We start from the raw sequence: 26,393 nt of genomic DNA, 5'->3' as shown, positions 1-26,393 counted from the left end.
CAATATATCAGACAGGAGACTGTCCTATCTCCATGAAATATCCAGTTTACGAGAACAGGATTATTTAATAGTGTATCAAGATGAGACCTGGGTGAATGTCAACCACACAACATCCCACCACTGGACAGATATCCACCCGGGCACAAGTACCGCTAATCACCTGCCGAAATCAGACGCTGCTGATCGAGTTCCTAAACTCTGTTCGGTGACTGGGAAGGGAAAAAGACTTATTATTTGTCATGCTGGCTGTGATAAATATGGATTGATAGATGGCTGTGAATTGATCTTTGAGGGTAAAAAAAACAGACGGAGACTATCATGGTGAGATGAATCATGACAATTTCATCAAATGGTTTGAATAACAACTTATGCCTTCTCTACCAGAACCTTCTGTTATCGTCATGGATAACGCAAGCTACCACAACAAATTAACTGAGACTACACGATGTCCTGCACTAAACGCTAAAAAGGAAGAAATTCAGTCGTGGCTACGAAACAAAAATATACCTTTTGAGAGTAAGATGACAAAGCCAGTTCTTTATGAACTTGTGAAAAGTAACAAATGTTCAAAGCAATTTGTTACTGATGATATTGCTGAACGCCATGGGCACTTGTGTCTAAGACTGCCGCCAAGACATTCTGAACTCAATCCGATAGAACTGATCTGGAGTCAAGTCAAAGGGCACATAGCTCGTCATAATGATGGTAAAATTACCACGGTGCGGAGAGAACTTGCACATGCATTGAATTCTGTCACACCTACACACTTCTTTGACGCAGTTAAACATGTAATAAAGATCGAAGAAGATTTTAGAAAACAAAATAGTTTATAAGAAATAAAATACCCCCTGTGATAGTCCCCCTTAACGAAGATAGTGATGAAGAAATGAGTTCGTCGACTGATTAAGTTATTTCTCCATACCCATCAGGAGTATTACTTTAATGTATGCATGAACTCTTTTAACACCAAAAACAATTTATTTCCATATCATTCACTATCAAACAACCTAACAACCTATAAACTAATCGACTAGAAATGCATATAGACTACACATACATACGAGAGAAATGTTTATTTAACGACACACTCAACGCATTTGATATACGTTTATGTGGCGTCAGACAAAACGGTTAAGGAGCATTATGACAGTGAGAAAGAAACTCGCTAACTCCACATGGGCCACTGTTTCCGATAAGTAATTTTGATAAGCAATAAGGGACGTTTTATATGCACCATCCCATAGACAGGATAGCACATACCACAGCCTTTATACATCAGTTGTGGTGCACAGCCTGGAACTAGACACAACCCAATGGGTCCACCATGTGGGATCGATCAGTCGACCTACCATGAGCGAACGCTTTACCTCTGAGCTACGTCCCGCTCCATATACAAAAGAAGCCTTAAGTGGGGTTGGGGTTGTCCTCCACCAATCGCATGCATACCATATTCTTCTCTCTCCCTATAACCATAGATTAAAATATGTTGAGTGCGTCGTTACATAAATGACGTCTCTCTCTCTCTCTCTCTCTCTCTCTCTCTCTCTCTCTCTCTCTCTCTCTCTCTCTCTCTCTCTCTCTCTCTCTCTCTCTTCAGCGCGCGCGCTTGTGTATTCCACAATATAATTATAATATTTGATACATATTTTTCTTTCAAACTGAGGTTTTGTCACTTGAACTCCCCACCTGAATCTGCGCCTGCTTCATGTTTACAGATATTTTCTTAAATATAGGTCATACTACGATTTGTGCGGATAGGACGATAGAACCGAACATTAGTTACAAACGCACTATAGAATGATGCTTTTGATATGCAAATGACCTTAGTTATTTATAGGAGAAATAACGTGCATTCAAACGACACAGAGATTTTTAAAAAGTGGAATTAAGTCAACTTCGTGCATTTTATATGATGATTTGTATATAAAACCTGTCGGGGTTTGGGTTTGTTTTCATGTAAATGCAAAGAAAACAAATATCGAATAGGAAATAAACGTAACATTTGCAAAAAACTTTGGGTCTAAATAATTGAACAGGATAATAATGTTACGTCCGTGCTACGGCTGGCCTGGGGCAGATTTAACTGTTGTCGTAAATCTGGAAATTTACGCTTGTCCTAGTTCAGGAGAAACACTGCGCTTGGTTTGTGTTACACGCTTAACCTTTTAGTGTTGCTTTACGACTACTATAAGTTTAGAAGGCCCTTCCGACTACTTCGAGTTACACCGTCTTAATTTGTTAGTGTGTACCCATGTCAATGTCACATTACACAAGGCTCAAAACTCCGTTACACCGTCTCATTTTGTTAGTATGTACCCATGTCCATGTCACATTACACAACGCTCAAAACTCCGTTACACCGTCTCATTTTGTTAGTATGTACCCATGTCCATGTCACATCACACAATGCTCAAATCTCCGTTACACCGTCTCATTGTGTTAGTATGTACCCATGTCCATGTCACATCACACAAAGCTCAACATTCCGTTATACCGTCTCATTTTGCCAGTAGGTACCCATGTCCATGTCACCGAACACAACGCTCAAAATTCCGTTACACCATCTCATTTTGCTAGTGTGTACCCATGTCCATGTAACTGCACACAACGCTAAAAATTCCGTTACACCGTCTTATTTTGCTAATATATGCCCATGCCCATGTAACCACACGTAACCCTCAAAATTGTGTTACTTAATAATTACACGAACCAACAACGCACAAAGACTGGGCTACTTTAAAGTCACAAAAACCCAATCTAATTAAAATTAGCTCCACTATTACATGTGGATCTAACAGCAGCCAGTTGGAGCTCATGTCCACCAATCAAAACCTTACTTGCAGAATCATGCCAGTGATTTGAAAATAATTTGAAAACATTCCGAATTATCCTGAGCGTATACGACATAGTGTGTGTGAATTACAAATGCCTTATTTAGACCAGTAGAACTAATTTTAATCAGATTGCTAACAGCACTGCGTAGACTACTATGTCCAGGTAACATTTCGTCTGTAAATAATAATTAAAATATTGACCAACACACTTCGCCTTTTATAACGTTATTTGGGAGCATACAAATTCTAAAAATATCGGGCGAGTCTAGTTTAGTGGCCGCAGTACAGCGAACTATACCAATACGTACGGGATTGGTTATCAGTCTTCAATTTTACATTAAAATTATTTATTTATTAAAAAAAAAAAAAAAAAAAATTAATTCAATGTTCAGTTTTATATTACACATTATTTATTAAAAAAAATAAAACATGTTTTAAGGCATTCGTAATTCACACGAAACATGTTGGTACACCCTCAGGATAATTCGGAATGTTTTCAAATTATTTTCAAATCACTGACATGATTCTGCAAGTAAGATTGGTGGACATGAGCTCCAACTAGATGCTGTTAGATCCACATGTAATAGTGGAGCTAATTTTAATTAGATTGACACAAACCAAAATTCAACGAAAGATTTGAAAACTGATCTCTCTCTCTCTCTCTCTCTCTCTCTCTCTCTCTCTCTCTCTCTCTCTCTATATATATATATATATATATATATATATATAGAATGTATGTATGTATGTGTATGTGTATATATATATGTGTATATATATATGTATATATACATACATACATACAAACGACAGCCTGTTGTCAATTTCAGTTAACAGGTGTGTTTGCGGATTTGAAATTGTAGGGTTCGTCTCAAAAAATTAAATGAGAAATATTGCGCTGTACAAAGAACGTTCCGTTGAGGATCATACGTAGTATTCTTTCGTTAAAACCGGTTTCGATCTTGATAACGAACTATCGACAATCGTACCTTCCTATTTAAGAATTAATATTTTATAAAGTGGTAAAATCGACAAATTCAAATAAATATGGTTTCGTTTGGAAAGAGTAAAGTTACATGTAGTTTGTTTTGTTTAACGACACCGGTGTTAAAGCATATTGATTTAATAATCATCTGCTTTTGGATGTCAAACGTTTGGTAATTTTGACATATAATCTAAGAGAGGAAACGGGCGCATGTGCAGGGGGGAGGGTATTGGGGGTTCAGGGCCGTAGCTAGGATTTTTTGTTGGGGGGGGGGGGGGCTGAGTAGTTAATAGTCTAAAACTCCTTAAACAGTTAACAAGATAATTTTCTTTAAGTTTCTATAATGCTTTCCGCTAGCTACGGCACTGGGGTCGAAACTTTTACCTGACCAAGACAAAAAAAATATATATATATATTTTCTGGGGAAACATGGCCCCATATAAACTTCGCTCAACGCAGTCTATAACACACACCCCCCCTCCCCCCCACACACACACCCCTGAAATAACTGCACACGCGCCTTGGAAACCCGCTACATTTTTTTTTTTTTTTTAGCAAGGGATCATTTATATGTACCACAGACAGGATATCACATACCATGGCCTTTTATATACCAGTCATGGCACACTGGCTGGAACAATCCCGCCGGTGGGGATCGATCCTAGACCATCCGCCCATTAAAAAAAACCCACCACATTTTTAGGTCTAAGTTTTGAATAGAAATAGCATATAGTCTTCATAAATGTTACGTATATCGAACATACCGCCCTCTTCCTCTACCTCTAGAGCGTTACGTAATTATTAACACCCCCTTACGTGTAACGTTTATGCCAACCGCTGGTCACTGTTAACACTTCAAGGCAAATCCCCCACCGACCCCTGTAAAGGTATTGTACCATACCTCTATGGATATAAATATATTTTTGAGGTATGAGACGACCCCTCAGTCAAGACAGTTAAATTTGTTCAAAATCACGTGAGAAGCTCAGCGCCTGCGTAAATTCCCAGTCCTACTGGCGTCCCGCTAATTGAAGAAAAACAACCTGGCCACTGGGTTTGCAGTTGACCTAGATAATGTAGATAAGCGAGCATTGCGAAACTATTGCGATGTGGTGGACCTTTTATGTACCAAACAGAACTGGATCATCTATTCTAAATGCTTAAATAATAGAAATATTCCAGACACTGCAGCTTTAACATTCTCACTTGATATGTCTTTATTATTTTAATCGCTATTTTGAATGAAGAAGGAAGGAAATGTTTTATTTAACGACGCACTCAACATCATTTTGAATGAAGACTAAATTTCAATGGTCGTGGAGTTGACGGTCGCAGAGTTGATATTCCTAAATGTAAATACTTCTATATCCATTTCGGTAGGGATCATGTTAAAGTTAAAGTTTGTTTTGTTTAGCTACGCCACTATCGTACATTGATTTATTAATCATCGGCTACTGGATGTCAAATACTCCTATATCTAATTCGGTAGGGATCATGTTAAAGTTTGTTTTGTTTAGCTACGCCACTATCGTACATTGATTTATTAATCATCGGCTACTGGATGTCAAATACTCCTATATCTAATTCGGTAGGGAATGATGTTAAAGTTTGTTTTGTTTAGCTACGCCACTATCGTACATTGATTTATTAATCATCGGCTACTGCATGTCAAATACTCCTATATCTAATTCGGTAGGGATCATGTTAAAGTTAAAGTTTGTTTTGTTTAGCTACGCCGCTATCGTACATTGGATTTTATTAATCATCGGCTACTGGATGTCAATACTCCTATATCTAATTCGGTAGGGATCATGTTAACGTTTGTTTTGTGTTTAGCTACGCCACTTCGTACCATTGATTTATTCATCATCGGCTACTGGATGTCAAATACTCCTATATCTAATTCGGTAGGGATCATGTAAAAGTTTTGTTTTTGTTTTAGCTACGCCAACATCGTACATTGAATTTATATCATCCATCGGCTACTGGGTGTCAATACTCCTATATTCTAATTCGCGGTAGGGATCATTTTAAAGTTTGTTTTGTTTAGCTACGCCAGCATCGTACATTGATTTATTAATCATCGGCTACTCGATGTCAAATACTCCTATAATCTATATCTATTCGGTATGGATCATGTTAAAGTGTTTTGTTTTGTTTAGCTACGCCACATCGTACATTGATCATTATTACTCAAATCGTCTATACTCGATGTCAAATACTCCTATATCTAATTCGGTAGGGATCAAGTTAAAGTTTGTTTTGTTTAGCTACGCCACTATCGTACATTGATTTATTAATCATCGGCTACTGTGTGTGAAACATTTGGTAATCTTAACATTTAGTCTTAGAGAGGAAATCCGCTGCATGTTTCCATTAATAGGAAGCGACATTTTGTAAGCACGTGCTACAGCCTTTGATACACCCGTCGTGGCACCCTGACAGGAACGAGAACTAGGCAAATGGGCCCACCGATGAGGCGCTTTACCTCTCGGCTATGCCCCACCCCATAGGGATGATGTTGTGTCGCCTTAAAACCTTCCACATGCAGACACATGTTGTAATATTAAGTAGCGCTATTTAATACATTTGATTTTTAGTCAGCATAAAAGTTGTAACGGTAATGGCAGACCGTGAAACGTAAAAAATCTCTAATGATGCTGAAATACTTACTTGAATCACTCGGTTTGTTACTGAGTGCAAATATGAAAATTGTTTATCTTACTATATGTTTTCATGCCATGTTGAAGTGATCAAATTAACCTTATAACTACGAATAGTTCTTGTCAGAATGCAGGTGTTACACCGTCATACTTTATTTTTCATTACAGAACGTTGGGATTTAAAAAATAGTATGTATTCAGCCCCCTCGAAATGGCTACGTGGAGTTAAATGTGAACTCCATGATATACTCAAAACATCATGGAGCCTCGAACAATGAAAAACATTTGTTTTTCCACTACAAGATTTCTACACAACTTCATTGAATGTTATTTTATAGGTATGTCTAGTTCATCTTCGATTTTTATTTAGTGCAATGTTGAACATGAGGTTTAATAAACTATAAAAAGTAATCCGCAAAACTCTATGAGTCACCTCATCACCGTAGAGTCTGGTCTATATAATAGACTGCGATGATTCAATGTTGAGTGTTTTTTTAAAGTTGAGTACAATAAACTTGTAACAACTTTGGGCTAATGATCTAGTAACAGCAGGGACAAAATAGAACTTACTTTTTTATTTTAAAGAGTTTTTATTACTATTGCAGAAACCCCTGATTGACAATTCTGTATGTTTTTAATTATCCAGAGCATTATTTGAATATTGATAACCAGTTGAACGTCCAATAAGACGAACACAACTTTCGCTTCCTCCAAACTTTGGTCCACTCATTATGTATTTTAGGAGACAGGTTCAAAACGCCTTCGCGTCCTGTCCCATTGGAAGATTACCACAACAGGACTGACTGGGATCTCGATGTCTGTAGGGAAATTAATACTTACGGGTAAGATATTAATTTTACCAGTCTTATTTTAAACATTACCACTCGTTTAATCGATTAATATTATAACTGTAAAGACGACTGAATTACAAAAGTACCTTCCCTGAAGGTTGAAACCTTAGTTTCATATTGATACAAACACAACTACCTTGATGTCACCTGTAGGTCTGTAATGTTGTTGTAGGGAAGCCGCACCAAGTATGCACCCACCCTCTCACTAGAAGTGTGATATTTATATAGTCAGTGCGTATGTATTTTGTTTTAACACCCAAATCTATTGTGATACACTGTTGATTTACCCGTAATATTTTACTGACGAATTTTACTTGTAGAATGCAGAAAATTACATTTCAGAATACTATCTTTTAATTGTTTTCAGGAAAAGCATGTCACTTTGACATCCCTGTAGAAGAGGTATGTTTGTCAGCCCCCTCCACAACTTTCACTTGCTTTTAAATATGACAATGCTTTGATTAAAACAAATATATTAAAACACTTACATTGTTGATAACCAGTTTTGTTTCACTACAAGGAAGACTAACACACACTCAACTGAATGACAAACTGTAGGTCTATATATTATGTTAGTAACTTATTTTGACATGTTGATAACCAGTTTATTTCACTACAAGAAGACTAACCACACCTCCACTGAATGACAAACTGTAGGTCTGTATATTATGTTAGTAACTTACTTTGACATGTTGATAACCAGTTTATTTCACTACAAGAAGACTAACACAAACTCCACTGAATGACAAACAGTAGGTCTGTATATTATGTTAGTAACTTACTTTGACATGTTGATAACCAGTTTATTTCACTACAAGAAGACTAACACAACCTCCACTGAATGACAAACTGTAGGTGCTGTATATTATGTTGAGTAACGTACTTTGGTACATGTCATTGATACAATATTAATAGTCTTAAAGGCGCAGATCCTAGTTTCATCCCGTGAAAATGGGACACAGACTAAGTTTGTGTTAATCTCACAAACCTGTACCACATATTTGGGTACGGTTATAACAGAGAAAAACTAAAGTCTGTGATGTTTTAACAGTAAAATGCCCGCCTAAAAAACTAGAGCTTGTCTCGTTTAACAATTATTCTCCGTCGAACGTCCTTTTTTAGAATTATGAAAATGCATTTTGGGTATTGCAAAATCTGGATGACCAGATCACTTCAGGAGTTCGAACATTACTAATTTAAATAATAAAATGGAAGTACTTCTAATTTAATTGATCAACGACCTGGCATACACTTCGAGTTACACCTCTTTAATTTGTTAGTGTACCTGTTCAATTGTCACATTACACAAGGCTCAAAAATCCGTTACACCGTCTCATTTTGTTTAGTATGTACCCAGGTCCATGTCACATTACACAACCGCCAAACCACCCCGTTTACAAAGTCTCCATTTGGTCGTATGTACCCATGTCCATGTCACAATCACACAATGCTCAAATCTCGGGGGGCGGTACAAGACCGTCCCTCATTGTGTTAGTATGTACCCATGTTCCCATGTCACATCACACAAGCCTCAACATGCCAGTTATACCGTCTCCCATTTTTGCACAGTAGGTACCCATGTCAATGTCCCCCGTCCCACACCGCTCACAATGTCCGTTACATACACCATCTCATTTTGCGAGTGTGTACCCATGTCCAATTAAACTGCCCACAACGCTAAAAACTTCCGTTTCACAACCGTATTCATTTGGCTAGATATATGCCCAGGCCATGTACCCATCACCGCGTAACCCTCAAAATTGTGTTATTATAATAATTACACTAACCAACAACGCACAAAGACTGGGCTCAACTTTAAAGTCAGAAAAAAACCCAATCGAGTTAAAATTCGCTCCACTATTAACATGGGGCTCTAACCTCATCCCTTTGGAGCTCACTGTTCCACCCAATCAAAACCATTACTTTGCAGAATCATGCAGTGATTTTGCAATTAGATTGAAAACAATTCCGAAGTCTCCTGAGAGTATACGACATAGTGTGGTGGTAAATTCCAAATGCCTGTGAGGTCGGAACCTGTAGAAACTAATTTTTTTAATCAGATTGCTAAACATTACTGAGTGGACTACTATGTCCCAGGTAAACATCGTGTCGTTAACTAATAATTAAAATAGTGACCAACACCTTCGCCGTTTAAACCGTTACTTTGGGAGCATACAAATCGTAAAATAATCGGGCGAGTCGTAGTTTCGTGGCCGCAGTACAGCGCACTATACCAAGAAACGTACGGGATTGGCGTATCAGTCGTCAATGTGGACCCTAAAAGGATGTATTGATTTAAAAAAAAAACAAAAAAAATTAATTCAATGTTCAGTGGTATATTACCACCTTATCTTATTAAAAAATAAAAACATGTTTTCAAGCCATTCGTCCTTCACAACGGAACATGTTGGTACACCCCCAGAATTTTGATTTCCCCGGAAAATTGTATTTCAAATTATTTTCAAATCACTGGACCTTCTTTGGCAAGGAAGATATCTGGTGTACATGAAAGACCCAACCTAGTGCTGTTTTAGATTCCCCCTGTAATAGTGGAGCTACTTTTATTTAGATTTGACACAAACCACAATTCAACCGAAAGATTTGAAAACTGATCTCTTCCTCATCCTCTCCTCTCCTGCTCTCCTCATCTCTCGCTCTCCTCTCCCTCTTCTCTATATCTATATCTATATAACTATATATATGTATATATAATGTATGTCTGTATGTGTATGTGATTATATTTTTGTCTATTATATATGTATGTATAATCCGACATACAATACAAACGACAGCATGTTGTCAATTTCAGTTAACAGGTGTGTTGGCGTGATTTGAAAATTCGTAGGGATTCGGTCTCCAAAAATTAATATGAGAATATCTGCTCTTGTATAACAAAGACCGTTCCGTTGAGGGATCATACGTAGTATTCCTTTTCGTTTAAACCTCCGGTTTTCGACTTGATATACGAACTATCGACAAATCGTATACCTTCCTATTTAAGAAGGACTATTTTATAAAGGTGGTAAAATCGTCAAATTCCAAATAAATCATGGGTTGCGTTTGGAAAAGAGTAAAGTTACATGTAGTTGGTTTTGTGATTACGGACACCGGTGGTAACGCATATTGATTTTCATAATCATCTGCTTTGGATGTCAACACGGTTTGGTAATTTTGACATATAATCTAAGAGAGGAAACGGGCGACTGTGCACTGGCGGAGGGTATTGGGGGTTCATGGCCTGTAGCCATAGGATTTTTTGTTGAGGCGGGGGGGGGGCTGAGTAGTTACTATAGTCTAAAAACTCATTAAAAAAAACAGTTAACAAGATAATTTCTCTTTAAGTTTCTATAAATGCTTTCCGATAGATACGGGCACTGGGGTCGAAAACTTTAAATGACGCAACGACAAAAAATACGAACTCTAGATTGTTCTGGGGAAACAATGGCCCCATAGAAAATTTCGCTCAAACGCAGTCCTATTAACACCCCCCCAACCCTCCCCCCACACACACATACCCTGAAAATAACTGCCCAAGCGCCTTGGTAAAAACCCGATACCTGTTTCTTGTTGTTTTTGAAAGGATCATTTATATTGTACCCACAGACAGGATCATCCGCATCACCAACCTGGAATTTTATATACCAAGTCATGGCACACTGGCTGGAACAAGCCCGCCGGTGGGGTAACGTGACTCATGAACCATCCGAACCTTAAAAAAAAAACCAACCACATTTTTTAGGTCTAAGTTTTATGAATAGAAATAGCATATAGTCTTCATAAATGTTTTTTTTTTTTTTTTACGTATATCCGAACATACCGCCCCTCTTCCTCTCCTCTCGAGCGTTTTACGTAAATTTATGAACACCCCCTTACGTGTACGTTTATTTGCCAACCGCTTTGTCACTGTTAACAACTTCAAGGCAAATCCCCAACCGACCCCTGTAAGAGTATTGTACCATACCTCTATGGATATAAATATATTTTTGAGGTATGAGACGACCCCTCAGTCAAGACAGTTAAATTTGTTCAAAATCACGTGAGAAGCTCAGCTCCTGCGTAAATTCCCCAGTCCGACTTGGCGTCCCGCTAATTGAAGAAAAACAACCTGGCCACTGGGTTTTGCAGTTGACCTAGATAATGTAGATATAGGCGATGCCCATTGCGAAACTATTGCGATGTGGTGGACCTTTTATGTACCAAACAGAACTGAGATCATCTATTCTAAATGCTTAATACTAGAAATATTCCAGGACACTGCAGTCTTTAAACATTCTCACTTGATATGTCTTTATTATTTTAATCGCTATTTTGAATGAATGAAGGAACGGTCTAATTAGGTTTTATTTAACGACGCACTCAACATCATTTTGAATGAAGACTAAATTTAATGGTCGTGGAGTTTGACGGTCGCAGGAGGTATGATATTCCTAAATGTAAATACTTCTATATCCATTTCGGTAGGGATCATGTTTAAAGTTAAAGTTTGTTTTGTTTAGCTACGCCACTATCCGTACATTGATTTATTAATCATGTTCGGCTACTGGATGTCAAATACTCATATATCTAATTCGGTAGGGATCATGTTAAAGTTTGTGTTTGGTTTAGCTACGCACTATCGTACATTGATTTATTAATCATCGGCTCACTACTGGATGTCAAAATACTCCTATATCTAATTCGGTAGGGATGATGTTAAAGTTTGTTTTGTTTAGCTACGCCACTATCGTACATTGATTTATTAATCATCGGCTACTGCATGTCAAATACTCCTATATCTAATTCGGTAGGGATCATGTTAAAGTTAAAGTTTGTTTTGTTTAGCTACGCCGCTATCGTACATTGATTTATTAATCATCGGCTACTGGATGTCAAATACTCCTATATCTAATTCGGTAGGGATCATGTTAACGTTTGTTTTGTTTAGCTACGCCACTATCGTACATTGATTTATTAATCATCGGCTACTGGATGTCAAATACTCCTATATCTAATTCGGTAGGGATCATGTTAAAGTTTGTTTTGTTTAGCTACGCCAACATCGTACATTGATTTATTCATCATCGGCTACTGGGTGTGTCAAATACTCTCCTATATCTATCTAATTCGGTAGGGATCATTTTAAAGTTTGTTTTGTTTAGCTACGCCAGCATCGTACATTGATTTATTAATCATCGGCTACTCGATGTCAAATACTCCTATATCTAATTCGGTAGGGATCATGTTAAAGTTTGTTTTGTTTAGCTACGCCAACATCGTACATTGATTTATTAATCATCGGCTACTCGATGTCAAATACTCCTATATCTAATTCGGTAGGGATCAAGTTAAAGTTTGTTTTGTTTAGCTACGCCACTATCGTACATTGATTTATTAATCATCGGCTACTGTGTGTGAAACATTTGGTAATCTTAACATTTAGTCTTAGAGAGGAAATCCGCTGCATGTTTCCATTAATAGGAAGCGACATTTTGTAAGCACGTGCTACAGCCTTTGATACACCCGTCGTGGCACCCTGACAGGAACGAGAACTAGGCAAATGGGCCCACCGATGAGGCGCTTTACCTCTCGGCTATGCCCCACCCCATAGGGATGATGTTGTCGCCTTAAAACCTTCCACATGCAGACACATGTTGTCATATTAAGTAGCTATTTAATACAATTTGATTTTTAGTCAGCATAAAAGTTGGTAACGGTAATGGCAGACAGTGAACGTATTCTTCTAATATGCTGAACTTACTTCGAATCACTCGGTTTGTTACTGAGTGCAAAATGAAAATTGTTATATTACTATATGTTTCATGCCATGAAGGTGATCAAATAAATTATAACTACGAATAGTCAGTCAGTTGCGGTGTTGACCGTAATAATTTATTTTTCATTACAGAACGTTGGGATTTAAAAAATATATATTATTCAATCGAAATGGCTACGTGGAGTTGTGAACTCCATGATATACTTCAAAACATCAGGGCTCGAACAATGAAAAACATTTTGTTTTATTAAGATTTTTCTTACTTCATTTTTGTTATTTATTTATGTCTAGTTCATCTTCGATTTTTATTTAGTGCATATGTTAACATGCGGTAAAAATAAAAAGTAATCCTGCAAAAACTATAGTCACCTCATCACCGAGAGTCAGGTCTATATAATAGACTGCGATGAGTAAATGTTTAGTTGTTTTAAAGTTGAGTACATGAACTTGTAACAACTTTGGGATAATGATCTAGTAACAGCAGGGACAAAATAGACCCACTCTTTATTTTAAAGAGTGTTTATTGCATATTGCAGAAACATATTCAATTCTATGTTTTTCTGTCAGAGCATTATTCAATATTGAAAGTTGAACGTTCAATATCGAACCAACTTCGCTTCTCCGCTTTGGTCCACTCATTATGTATTTTAGGAGACACGTCAAAACGCCTTCGCGTCCTGTCCCATTGGAAATTACCGAACAGACGACCTGGGATCTCGATCTGTAGGGAAATTAATACGACGGGTAAGATATTATTTTATAAGTCTTCTTTTAAACATTACCAATCGTTAATAGATTAATATTATAACTGTAAAGACGACTGAAACAAAATACCTCCCTGAAGGTGAAACCTTTAGTTTCATATTGATACAAAATTACTACCTTGATTTCAATGTTGTTGTAGGAAGCCGCACCAAGTATGCACCCACCCTCTCCTAGAAGTGTGATATTTATATAGTCAGTGCGTATGTATTTTGTTTTAAACCCAATATATTGTGATACACTGTTGCATTTACCCGCATATTTTATGACGAATTTTACTTGTAGAATGCAGAAAATTACATTTCAGAATACCTACTTTTAAATGTTTTCAGGAAAAGCATGTCACTGGACCTCCCTGTAGAAGAGGTATGTTTGTCAGCCCCCTCCACAAATTTTCACTTGCTTTTAAATCTGACAATGCTTTGATTAACACAAATATATTAAAACAATTACATTGTTGATAACCAGTTTGTTTCACTACAAGAAGACTAACACAACTCAACTGAATGACAAACAGTAGGTCTATATATTATGTTAGTAACTTATTTTGACATGTTGATAACCAGTTTATTTCACTACAAGAAGACTAACACAACTCCACTGAATGACAAACTGTAGGTCTGTATATTATGTTAGTAACTTACTTTGACATGTTGATAACCAGTTTATTTCACTACAAGAAGACTAACACAACTCCACTGAATGACAAACTGTAGGTCTGTATATTATGTTAGTAACTTACTTTGACATGTTGATAACCAGTTTATTTCACTACAAGAAGACTAACACAACTCCACTGAATGACAAACTGTAGGTCTGTATATTATGTTAGTAACGTACTTTGACATGTCATGATACAATATTAATAGTCTTAAAGGCGCAGATCCTAGTTTCATCCCGTGAAAATGGACACTAAGTTGTGTTAATCTACAAACCTGTAACACATATTTGGATACGGTTATAACAGAGAAAAACTAAAGTCGGTGATGTTTTAACAGTAAAATGCCGCCTAAAAAACTAGAGCTTGTCTCGTTAACAATTACTTCTCAGTCGAACGTCCGTTTTTAGAATTATGAAAAATGCATTTTGGGTATTGCAAAAATCTGGATGACCAGATCCACTTCAGGAGTTCGAACATTAATAATTTAAATAATAAAATGGAAGTACTTCTAATTTAATTGATCAACGAGCCTGCATATAAAAGACCCCTTGTTACTAATAGAGAAATGTAACGGGTTTCTGTTCCAAGATTATATGTCAAAATTACCATGTGTTAGACATCCAACAGCTGATGATAAATAAATCAATGTGCTCTAGTGGTGTCGTTAAATAAAACAAACTTTGTTTTCGTATTTACCTCCCACTCCACCCACCTCCATCCCTTTGCCTCTTTTAGGTGCGGCCCTGGATATCCATAAACAAAATTCCTTTTAGCGTGTTTAACAATGCTGTATATATTCGTCATTTCGTTCAAGATACGTTTACTCTCCACCCGTATTGTACAGTATTATTTACCTGGTCGAGTCCATTTTGTTTGTATATTGTAGTCTATTACATGACAAGCATTAGTAGTCACGTCGACATTCGGTTGGAAATACCTGTAATGGGGATTTTAACTTCGTGAAAGACAACTAAACAGGTAAGATGCATTTATTTTGTCATTGATTGTTTTTAATGATTACTAATGTAAATGCTGGTAAACATATTGATTTAGTTTTATGTTGAATTTGAAACTAAAATATTTCCTTGATTGTGAAATGCTTGGTTTCGTATACTATTGAAACCAAAATACTTGATTTTGACATAACAGCAATTGGGGACGAGACGTAGCCCAGTGGTAAAGCGTTCGCTTGATGCGCGGTTGGCTTGGGATCTATCCCCGTCAGTGGGCCCATTGGGCTATTTCTCGTTCCAGCCAGTGCACCACACCACAAAGGCCGCGGTATGTTCTATCCTGGCTGTGGGATGATGCATATAAACGATCTCTTGAAACTAATGGAACAATTTAGCGGGTTTCCTCTAAGACTATATGTTAAAATTACTAAATGTTTGACATCCAATAGCCGATGATTAATATGTCAATGTACTCTAGTGGTGTCGTTAAACAAAACAAACTTTAACTTTAGTAGCAGTAGTGCGAGTGTTTAATGACAGGTAAGTAGGTAGATTTATTTTTATATTGAAAACAAAATACTTGGACTTTCACCTTCTTTATAAAGTATGTTCAACCTATTCGTTTGTTCATTTCGTTTCAAGTTATGTTCGAGCTTATATTAATTTAAGGTTGAATGACGCTATCCTGGGCACACACCTCAGCTATCTGGGCTGTCTGTCCAGGACAGGGGGTTAGTTGTTAGTGGTTAGTAAGAGAGAACAAGGTGTAGTGGCCTTGCACCTACCCATTGAACGCTTAATCCGGTATATCCGGTACGGGGCAGCCTCTAGTCCGATGACTTAACCACTCTCTCATTCACTCCCTCTGTCTGTATCTCTTTCTTTCTGTGTCTCTGTATCTGTTTCTATTCCTCTCTCTCTCTCTCTCTCTCTCTCTCTCTCTCTCTCTCTCTCTCTCTCCTCTCTCTCTCTCTCACACACACACACACAGTTTCTATGTCTCTCTCTCTCTCTCTCTCTCTCTCTCTCTCTCTCTGTCTCTCTGTCTCTCTCTCTCTCCTGCTATCCTGGCTGTGGGGTGGTGCATAAAAACGATCTCTTGCAACTAATGGAACAATTTAGCGGGTTTCCTCTAAGACTATATGTTAAAATTACTAAATGTTTGACATACAATAGCCGATGATTAATATATCAATGTGCTCTATTTGTGCCATTAAACAAAACAAACTTTAACTTTAGTAGTAGTGCGAGTGTTTAATTACAGTAATATCTTAACTGTAATGACAGGTAAGTAGGTGGATTTATTTTTATACTGAAAACAAAATACTTGGACTTTCACCTTCATTAAAAAGTATGGTTAACGTATTCGTTCATTCATTTCATTTCAACTTATTTTCGTGCTTATATTCATTTAAGGTTGAAGCACACACCGTCTGTTGTTTGTGGGGTTTTGTTTTTGTTTTTGTTGTTTGGTTTGGGTTTTTGGGGGATAGACGTTTTTGTTGGGCTTTGTGGGGTTTTTTTGTAGTTTTTTTGGTTTTTTAATTAATGATTTGTGACAAGCAGGGGCAGGGGCGACAGTTATATATACAATTTGCGACAGTTATATATTTATTACATGTATATATTAATTTTCATTTGTTTACGATTCCCCTCCAAACCTCTCCTAAAGTTCCCTTGGCATTTTGCCGTATGCCATTGCCCCCACCACCACTAAATGGATTTTCTGGATCCGTCACTGAGAAGGGTGCAAGAAAGGAGACATTTGATATTTCCCTATCTCCTGAAAATACAAGCACGCTCAATCTGATGGTGTGAATGCGGGACGTATGATACGCGGTTGGTTTTCGATTGATCGTCCTAACCAGTGCACCATGACTGGTATATCAACGGCCGTGGTATGTGTTATCCTGTCTGTGAAATGATGCATATAAAAGATTCCTTGCTACGAACGGGAAAAAAATATGTAGCGGGTTTCCTATAGCCGATATATAATAAATCAATGTGCTCTAATGGTGTCGTTAAACAAAACAAATATTAACTTTCAGCATAACCTAATTATATTACACAAAAACTTGCAGATGTTTACAACGTGCTGGAGTGTCGTTTAACAGACATTCCTCTTTTTTTCTTCTCGAAGCATTTACCTGCCTTGTCCCTGTCATAGTTCAAAGTGGACACCTGTGAGGAAATAGTTATCATGTGTGACGTCAAGCGAAATAAAAACAAAGCTGGATCACATGCAGTGGTGTTTCACGAAACCTATATAACTAGTTAAGTGTATTTAAACCACACTTCTGACGTCACACAGATTATTTTTCACGAATGCACAACCATCCGTGCATTATCCTAGATAATTTTTCACGTGCGCGCATAGGGCGCAAAAACGGACTCCTAAAAAACAATAAAACGGTTATTATTATTATTATTATTATTAATACAGGTATTATAATGTTGGTAAAATCACGTCGCGGTGGGGTGGGTGGGGTCAGTTGTTACAGAAACATTACATAAATTTAGAGGGGGACCCGGGAGTGGTCTCAGCGTTACTGGTATAAAAAATATGTATTTTCAGTTTTATTGTCCCTTGCAATTTTGCGCATTTGAAATATGACCAAATACAGCAAAATAACCTTTTAGTCATATTTATTTGCGGTAAAATTAACTTTAAAACAAATTTACGTAAGGAGCCTCAAAATTGCAATCAGAGAAAATTTATTAAATTCAAGCCCTGTTGTTAGTTTGTATACCGTCCGAAGTTAGTTTTTCTTTCAGATAATCTACCTCAGCAGCTGATCATTTGTAATTTTGTAATTTATTTATTTATTTATTATTATTAATTTTTTGTTAGTACTGTAGGGGCAATATTACGCTATTCGAAGATTCATATACCCCCACCCACTGTCTCTCCTGTTAAGAAAACGCACTGTTCGTACAGTACTTAGTATGTATTCCTTCTATTCCAGATGGTTTGGTAATATGGATCAATCAAATACTTATTTACCGCCTATATACATTTTTTGCTGTGGATATAGCCAGCCCTCGTTAGCGGAGGCTATATACTCGGCCGTTGTATATATAGTCACATCGTATATAAACACCGTCTAGTTCAGAGTATTCTTTCAAAATGTAACAATTCCTATTACAAGTCAGCTGTTATGGCATATTTTGCATAAAATAATTTTGACAAGGTGGAAAATGAAAGTGTTTGTGATTCAGATGGTTAGAGTTTTTTGCATACGACTAACGATAAATTTACCTTTTGATGCAAAGGCCTAACTAGTCGGGATTGTCGACGTTTAACATGTTTCTGTTACTAAAATAAATTAATGTATAAGTTTATTGTCATTCAGTACATGTATTTATTTATTTTTAATAACTTATTTTCATTGTTATTTTTTTTCTATTTACCCTACGTCGCAGAGGACGGTAAAAGCGTTCTCGTTACACGAGCTTGGTAAATCGTTTTGACACGGCGGTTATTTGAGGAATGCCCGTCACGTGTCTCAAAATAATACGTCACACCTCTGCTCTCCAAATAGCTGTTATTTTTCTCTGAATTATGGACCGTTGACATAATTAAAAATGTTTTTTTTTTTTTTTATAAAATATCAATAATAAGTGGAATATACTGGTTATGTAGGTGCTTTAAAGGGACACGCCCTAGTTGTTAACCATTACGCCGTTGTTTTTCGCTATTAAACCCATTTTTCACAAATAAAATTACACTTTACTTACATTTTATTATTTATAATATACATTTCCATTCTCCTGAAGTATTTGTTGGTAATCCTGATGTTTGTAATACCACGAAATGCATTTTTTGTATTTCATAAAAACACACGCGCCACTGAGAAAAAACAGGTTGAGCAGACGAGGTCCAATCTATTTTTAGAGGGGATCTTCCCGTTTCAACGTCACAGATGTTGGTATACCACGTGACCGTTATCATTTTGGTTCGGTTTGTTTTCTCGTGCACGGTTCGCGCAATCAACATCCGATTTGTTGTCATTTGCTTGTCGTTCATTTGTGAGGTTTTTCTTCACAGTTCGTGAACATTTTCATTAACAATAAAGTTCAGACAAGTAAGTATCTCAATACAAAACGTTACAAACCCTTAAAACCAATAAGTCTTACGATATCTGGAGAGGACAGAACAGTTGGAACATGCCCAGGAGAGGTGAAAGGAACGCACCCCAAGTCTGTGTGCACTCTGGGAAATTTGTCGTGACATAGGCATTTCTGTGCTGCGAGCGACATCTACCGGTGACATCAGAATACTAACTTTCAAAATTATTTCAAGTAATTGAGTCACGGGGATTCCCATGGTATTTATAGATATAAAACCTTCTTTTTTACTCCATTTTATAAAAAACGTGATCTAAGTGTGTTACAGGTTTGTCGATTAACCAGAATTATAATTAATTTTCGCGGGCTGAAACTAGGGTGTGCGACTTTAATAAAAATACTTTTACTTTACTTTGTCATATAATACTTTGTTGGGTCAATAATTAGGTCAACCATCCGTGACAGAGCGCCTTTAAGACGACCAGAAAGACACTGAATATACAGACAGTGATATTCTTAACAAGAAAATATATTTAATATGCAAGTTTACTCGTAGAAATATTTTATTTGTCGGAAACATCTTACAATGCAGCAAACTCAGGAATGTCCCTTTAAACATAGACACCTAATACGGATTGCTGTGAGTTACGACTACAGTAGTAGTGTTACAGGCGGATTGAATATTTAATGATCTGAAAATAATCTACAAACACTGGCGTAGCCAGAGGGGGGGGAGGGGGGGGGAGGATGGGGATCATGCACCTCAACAGAATCACGTCTATTTTTCCCCACCACCTTTTATTTTTTTCCTGTTAAAACATGTCTATTACAGGCTATAATTCGGAATAAAAAAAATAGTGTTGGTAGGCAGAGATGAATTTCACTTGTAACATGCAAACAATTGCTTTTCAGGAAATTTAGTATTGAAAATTTTACGGCGAGGGAGGGACATACTCCCGAATCCCCTAGAAACCTTTGCGTTGCGCCCTCGATGTCAGTAATCCCCCCTTGCCCCCAGACGCCCCAATGTCTACTTGCTTCTGCCGTGCTTACCCTCAACGCGCGCGCGCGTGCGACAGGGCCGTTTCCTGAGAATCTCACTTTTATTTTATTCCAGAAAATAGCATACACATCCCAGGGTTTAATTTGTATAGTGTTTCATTTGTTTATGAAAAGTAGTGCCCCCTCCCTAGGATTTTGATTAGGGTACGGCTGTGCACACACACACACACACGCACGCACACGCACGCACACACACGCACACACACACACACACACACGCACGCACACACACACACACACACACGCACGCACACACACGCACGCACGCACGCACACAAAATGACCGTGCATCCCAATATAAATAAAGGAAATGTTTTGTTTAACGACACACTCAACACATTTTATTTACGGTTATATGGCGTCAGACATGGTTAAGGACCACACACAGATACTGAGAATGGAAACCCGCTATCGCCACTTCATGGGCTACTCTTTTCGATTAGCAACAAGGGATCTTTTATGTGCACCATCCATCCCACAGACAGGAAAGTACATACCACGGCCTTTGTTTACACCAGCTGTGGAGCACTGACAGGAACGAGAAATAGCCCAATGGGCCCACCGACGGGAATCGATCCTAGATCGATCGCGCATCAGGGGAGCGCTGTACCACTGAGCTATGTCCCGCCCTTCCCAAAATAAAACCCTGGCTACGCCACTGAATGTAGAGATATCAAATCTTTATTACTGGATCGGGTACCACACGTACGTTGCGTGTGTGACAACCGTGTATTGAATGTTTACTATGTTGTCATGTTGATGTTTGAACTTTGCCATTCAGTACACTGGAAGCAATAACCGTAACGCCTACCTCCTCTTTGACAGATCGACTGGTTCGAGGTCTGCTTTGTCGAACTTAGTTTCTCGAGGAAACTTGGATTCTCGGGGAAGCTTGAATTCTCGGTAAACTTAGATTCTCAGGGAACCATATCGGGATATATCTCGGCGGAGACCGATCGTCTCAGGTTCACTCGTCGGATTTTTATTTCATCCCAGCCGAATGAATGAGTGAATGAATGAATGAATGAACGAACGGACGATCTGACGGACGGACGGACGGGCGGACGGACGGACGAATTAATTAATGAACGAATGAATGAATGAATGAATGAATGAATGAATGAATGAATGAAAGAATGAATGAACGAATTAATGACTGTTTACCGACACCCCAGAACAAAAATACGCATCGGCTATTGGGCATCTAACAAAGGTTCATCCCATTCCAACCGACGCTCCGCGACTTGTATATCAAATGCCGTGATACGTGCTGTCATGCTTATGCATATGTGAGACATTTGCTGCTATTTGGTAGGAGTAGCCTATATGATGACAGCTTGTTTCATCCCCGATTCCCTTTCACGACTACGTGCCAAAATACAAATCCCACAGACAAGATAGCAGATACCACGGCCTTTAATATACCAGTCGTGGTGGGAATACGAAATAGTCCAATGTGACCAGCGACGGGAGTCGATCCTAGACCGACCGCACATCAAGCGAACGCTTTATCACTGGGCTACGTCCCGTTCCCCTCTATATTAAGATAGTCCTAGTTAATAATGTGTTAAGAGTGTTGTTAAGCAAACATTCCTTTTATTTATTTATTTTTCGCAGCGAATTTACCTGGGGGTTTTCTGCCATGGTTAAAAAGAGATATTTCTCATGACTGACGGCTAGTGTAAACAAAGCTGGATCACATGCAGTTGTGCTTCAGCGAACATGCTGCTAATATTTCCAAGTAACGACAGTCAAGTCATTAACTGTGTCTAGGTCTTTGTACATTGTTGAATCAATACCAGTCCTGGGTATCTAACTCTATAGGTAGTACTAAATCAAATAACTTCCGCCTGGGTCAAAGGTTGAGGTGGACCCAACTTTTGATAGAGGAGTGAACACCACAAGTCCTGTGATTGGTGATAAATGTGTGTTGGTAGTTTCATCTCGGCAAAAAAATGTAGCCTGTGTCAAGTAGCCTTTTTAACATATATGGGGTACCTGTAAAAAAAGTACTCGAATTTTGTGCGGAACTAGGGTAGTCATAGACGCTACCCGTTATCTCAGAAATGAGCAGCTTGACCCCCATTTTTTTCTGATTTACTTTAAGGATGAGGGGTGGTAGTATTTATATCCGTGGCGTGTATGTCGACTGATACGCTGCAGGTAGGAGTTTAGCCACATACGTTACTATTGTCGTCTATGGGATTTGATTTGGTAGTATACACCCTTATTACCGAGAGTCAGGTCTATATAATGTGCAGGGTTTTTTTTTAAAGTTGAGTACATGAACTTATAACAACTTTGGGATAATGACCTAGTAACAGCAGGACAAATAGCGGTGCCTTATGACGCTACGCTCCACTCTTTGTGTTAAAGAGTTAATTGCATATTGCAGAAAAATATTCAGTCATGGATGTTGAATGTTTTTCTGTCAGAGCAATATTCAATATTGAAAGATGAACGTTGAATATCGAACCAACTTCGCTTCTCCACTTCCGTCCACTCTGTATGTATTTCTGGAGACACGTCATAATGCCTTCACGTCCTGTCCCATTGGACATTACCGAACAGACGACCTGGGATCTCGATCTGTAGGGAAATTAATACGACGGGTAGAATATTATTTTACAAATCATCTTTTCAACATTACCAATCGTTAATACATTAATATTATAATTGTAAAGACAGCTGAAACAAAATACCTCCCTGAAGGTGAAACATTTAGTTTCATATTGATACAAAAATACTTTCTTTCATTTTAATGTTGTTGTAGTAAGCCGCACCAAATATACACCCGCCCTCTCCTAGCAGTGTGATATTTATATATTCAGTGTATATGTATTTTGTTTTAAAACCAATACATTGTGATACACTCTTGCATTTATCCGCATATTTTATGACGAACTGTACTTGCAGAATGCAGAAAATTACATTTCAGAATACCCACATTTAAATGTTTTCAGGAAAAGCATGTCACTGGAGCTCCCTATAGAAGAGGTATGTTTGTCAGCTCCCTCCACAAATGTTCACTTGCTTTTAAATCTGACAATGCTTTGATTAATACAAATATATCAAAACAATTACATTGTTGATAACCAGTTTATTTCACTGCAATAAGACTAACAAAACTCAACTGAATGACAAAATGAATGAAAAATTGAATGAATAATTGTAATCGATTTATTTATCTCTGTTAGTTGCCACAATTAATACTTCAGTCATCTGGGAGTTCCTCAGGAAAGTTTCAGGTCCGTATATAGTCTACAATAAGTGGGGTGGCAGTATAAAAAGTATCAGGGCACAGTAATAGAGGGTGTTCTCTCCTGGTTGACAAAAATGGCACTTCTGAACTAAAACAGGTTAGGTAAGTTTTTTACGTGCGTATATGCCACGAAAGCTTTACCCACGCCTGACACGGGCTTAATCTCTGACTTTCGCCAGGAGATAGGGGGGGGGGGGGGGGGGGGGGGGGGTAAGTTTCAGGTGGGCTGAATTTGGAATAAAAACATTAGTGGTTGGTCAAAGACCTAAGTCGGCTGCGGCGACTTGGTATTGGCTGGCTGGGTTGGTGGTCGGTGTTGTGACCTTCCTCTTCGCCGCAGCGGCAACAGCAACAGGTCCTGGCGCCGACTCAACGGGAACGGTCTGTATAGTTGACCGCTTCACCGGAGTCGGCACCCTTGGAGTGGAGGTCGGTGGAACCGCCCGCGGAGCTTGGCACATCGCGATGTCTAGCTGCGAGTAGGTATTATTCGGGGACTCGGGCGCCAGTAGCTGTCGTGTCCGCGACGCAGACGGGACCGCCACTGGCTGTGGAGCCGCCAGCTATGTTCCCCACTGAGCCGACCCTGCACTCGTTTCTTATTCCTCCTTCCTCTTTCACTCCTTCCGTTCCTCTTCGTTGGAGCCGGGTCACCATACACCAAAGACACGGTCACCCGTGCCCAGGTGTACGTAACCCGGAACTCAAACAACGATCCAACATTAACTATGAAGCCCCCCCCCCCCCCATCCCACACACCGGGGGGGGGGGGGGCAAGTCAAGAGCGCACGCAACAACGTCTAGCTTCATCGGGAGTTCGATTCGGAATCCGAACTAAAACAGGCACTTTTTCTTATCTGAGGGTGGAACGTAGCCCAGTGGTAAACGCATTCGCTTGATGCGCGATCGGTCTGGGATCGATCACCATCGGTGTGCCCATTCGAATATTTTTTTCCAAGCCAGTGCACCACGACTGGTAAATCAACGGCCCTGGTATGTGCTATCCTGTCGGTGGAATGCTGCCTATAAAAGATCCCTTGCTGCTAATAGAAAAATGTAGCAGGTTTCTGCTCTAAAATTACATGTCAAAATCGCCATGTGTTAGCCATCCAATAGCTGATGATTAATAAATCAATGTGCTCTAGTGGTGTCGTTAAATAAAACAAACTGTTTTTCGTATTTACCTCCTCCTCCACCGACCCCATCTCCCTTTGCCTCTTGTAGGTACGGTCCTGGATTTATATATACCTAATTCCTGTTAGTGTGTTTAAGAACGCTGTATGTGTTCGTCATTTCGTTCAACATACGTCCACCCTCCACCCGTATTGTACAGTATTATTAACCTGGTCGAGTCCATTTTGTTTATATATTATAATCTATTACATGACAATCATTAGTAGTCACGGCCACATTCTGTTGGAAATTCCCGTAATGTCGACTTGAATTTTAGTTGTTAAAGACAACTAAACAGGTAAGATGCATCTATTTAGTCATAGATTGTTTTTACTGATTACTAATGTAAATGTTGGTAAATATATTGATTTGTTTTGTACTGAATTTGAAACTAAAATATTTCATGGATTGTGAAATACTTGGTTTTGTATATTGTTGAAACCAAAATACTTCCTTGATTTTGACATAGTAGCAATAGGGGGCGAGACGTAGCCCAGTGGTAAAGCGTTCGCTTAATGCGCGGTCGGTTTAAGATCGATCCCCATCGGTGGGGCCATTGGGCTATTTATCGTTTCACCCAGTGGACCACGATTGGTATATCAAAGACCGTAATATGTATTATCCTGTCTGCGGGATTGCTGCACATAAAAGACCTCTTGCTACTAATGGGAAAATGTAGCACTTCCTCTTTTTTTTCATCTTCTTAAAAAACCCAAAGAAGTGTTGTTTTAATATAACCGTAAATAAAATGTGTTGAGTGCGTCGTTAAATAAACCATTTACTTTCCTTTCCTTTAATAATTTAGTATGATTACTTATTTATGAACAGCAGCGAATCGATTAATCCAACTCCCCCTTCCCACTCCACCCACACACACACAAATATAGTGGGCCACATAAGTGTGTATGCAGATAATGTTTATTGAATGTGAATAATGTAATAATAATAATAATAATAATAATAATAATAGACATGTTTATTTAACGACGCACTCAATACATTTTATTTACGGTTATATGGCGTCAGACATATGGTTAAGGACCACACAGATATTGAGAGGAAAACCGCTGTCGCCACTTCATGGGCTACTCTTTTTGATTACCAGCAAGGGATTTTATATGCACCATCCCACAGAGAGGATAGTACATACCACGGTATTTAATATACCAGTCGTGGTGCACTGTCTGGGACGATGATAATAATAATAATAATAATAATAATAATAATAATGTCTAAATACGACTTTGTTATCGTTCCCGTTTACATTGAAATCCGTTGTGGACAAAATCCATTGTACGTAGATGGTGATGATGATGATAACTTGTTTAACGTGCCCATATACCACTAGGGTTTCGAACACGCCCATCCCC

This window comes from Gigantopelta aegis, chromosome 13, assembly GCF_016097555.1.
Source record: "Gigantopelta aegis isolate Gae_Host chromosome 13, Gae_host_genome, whole genome shotgun sequence".
Classification (NCBI taxonomy): domain Eukaryota; kingdom Metazoa; phylum Mollusca; class Gastropoda; order Neomphalida; family Peltospiridae; genus Gigantopelta; species Gigantopelta aegis.
Note: the sequence above shows the minus strand (reverse complement) of the source record.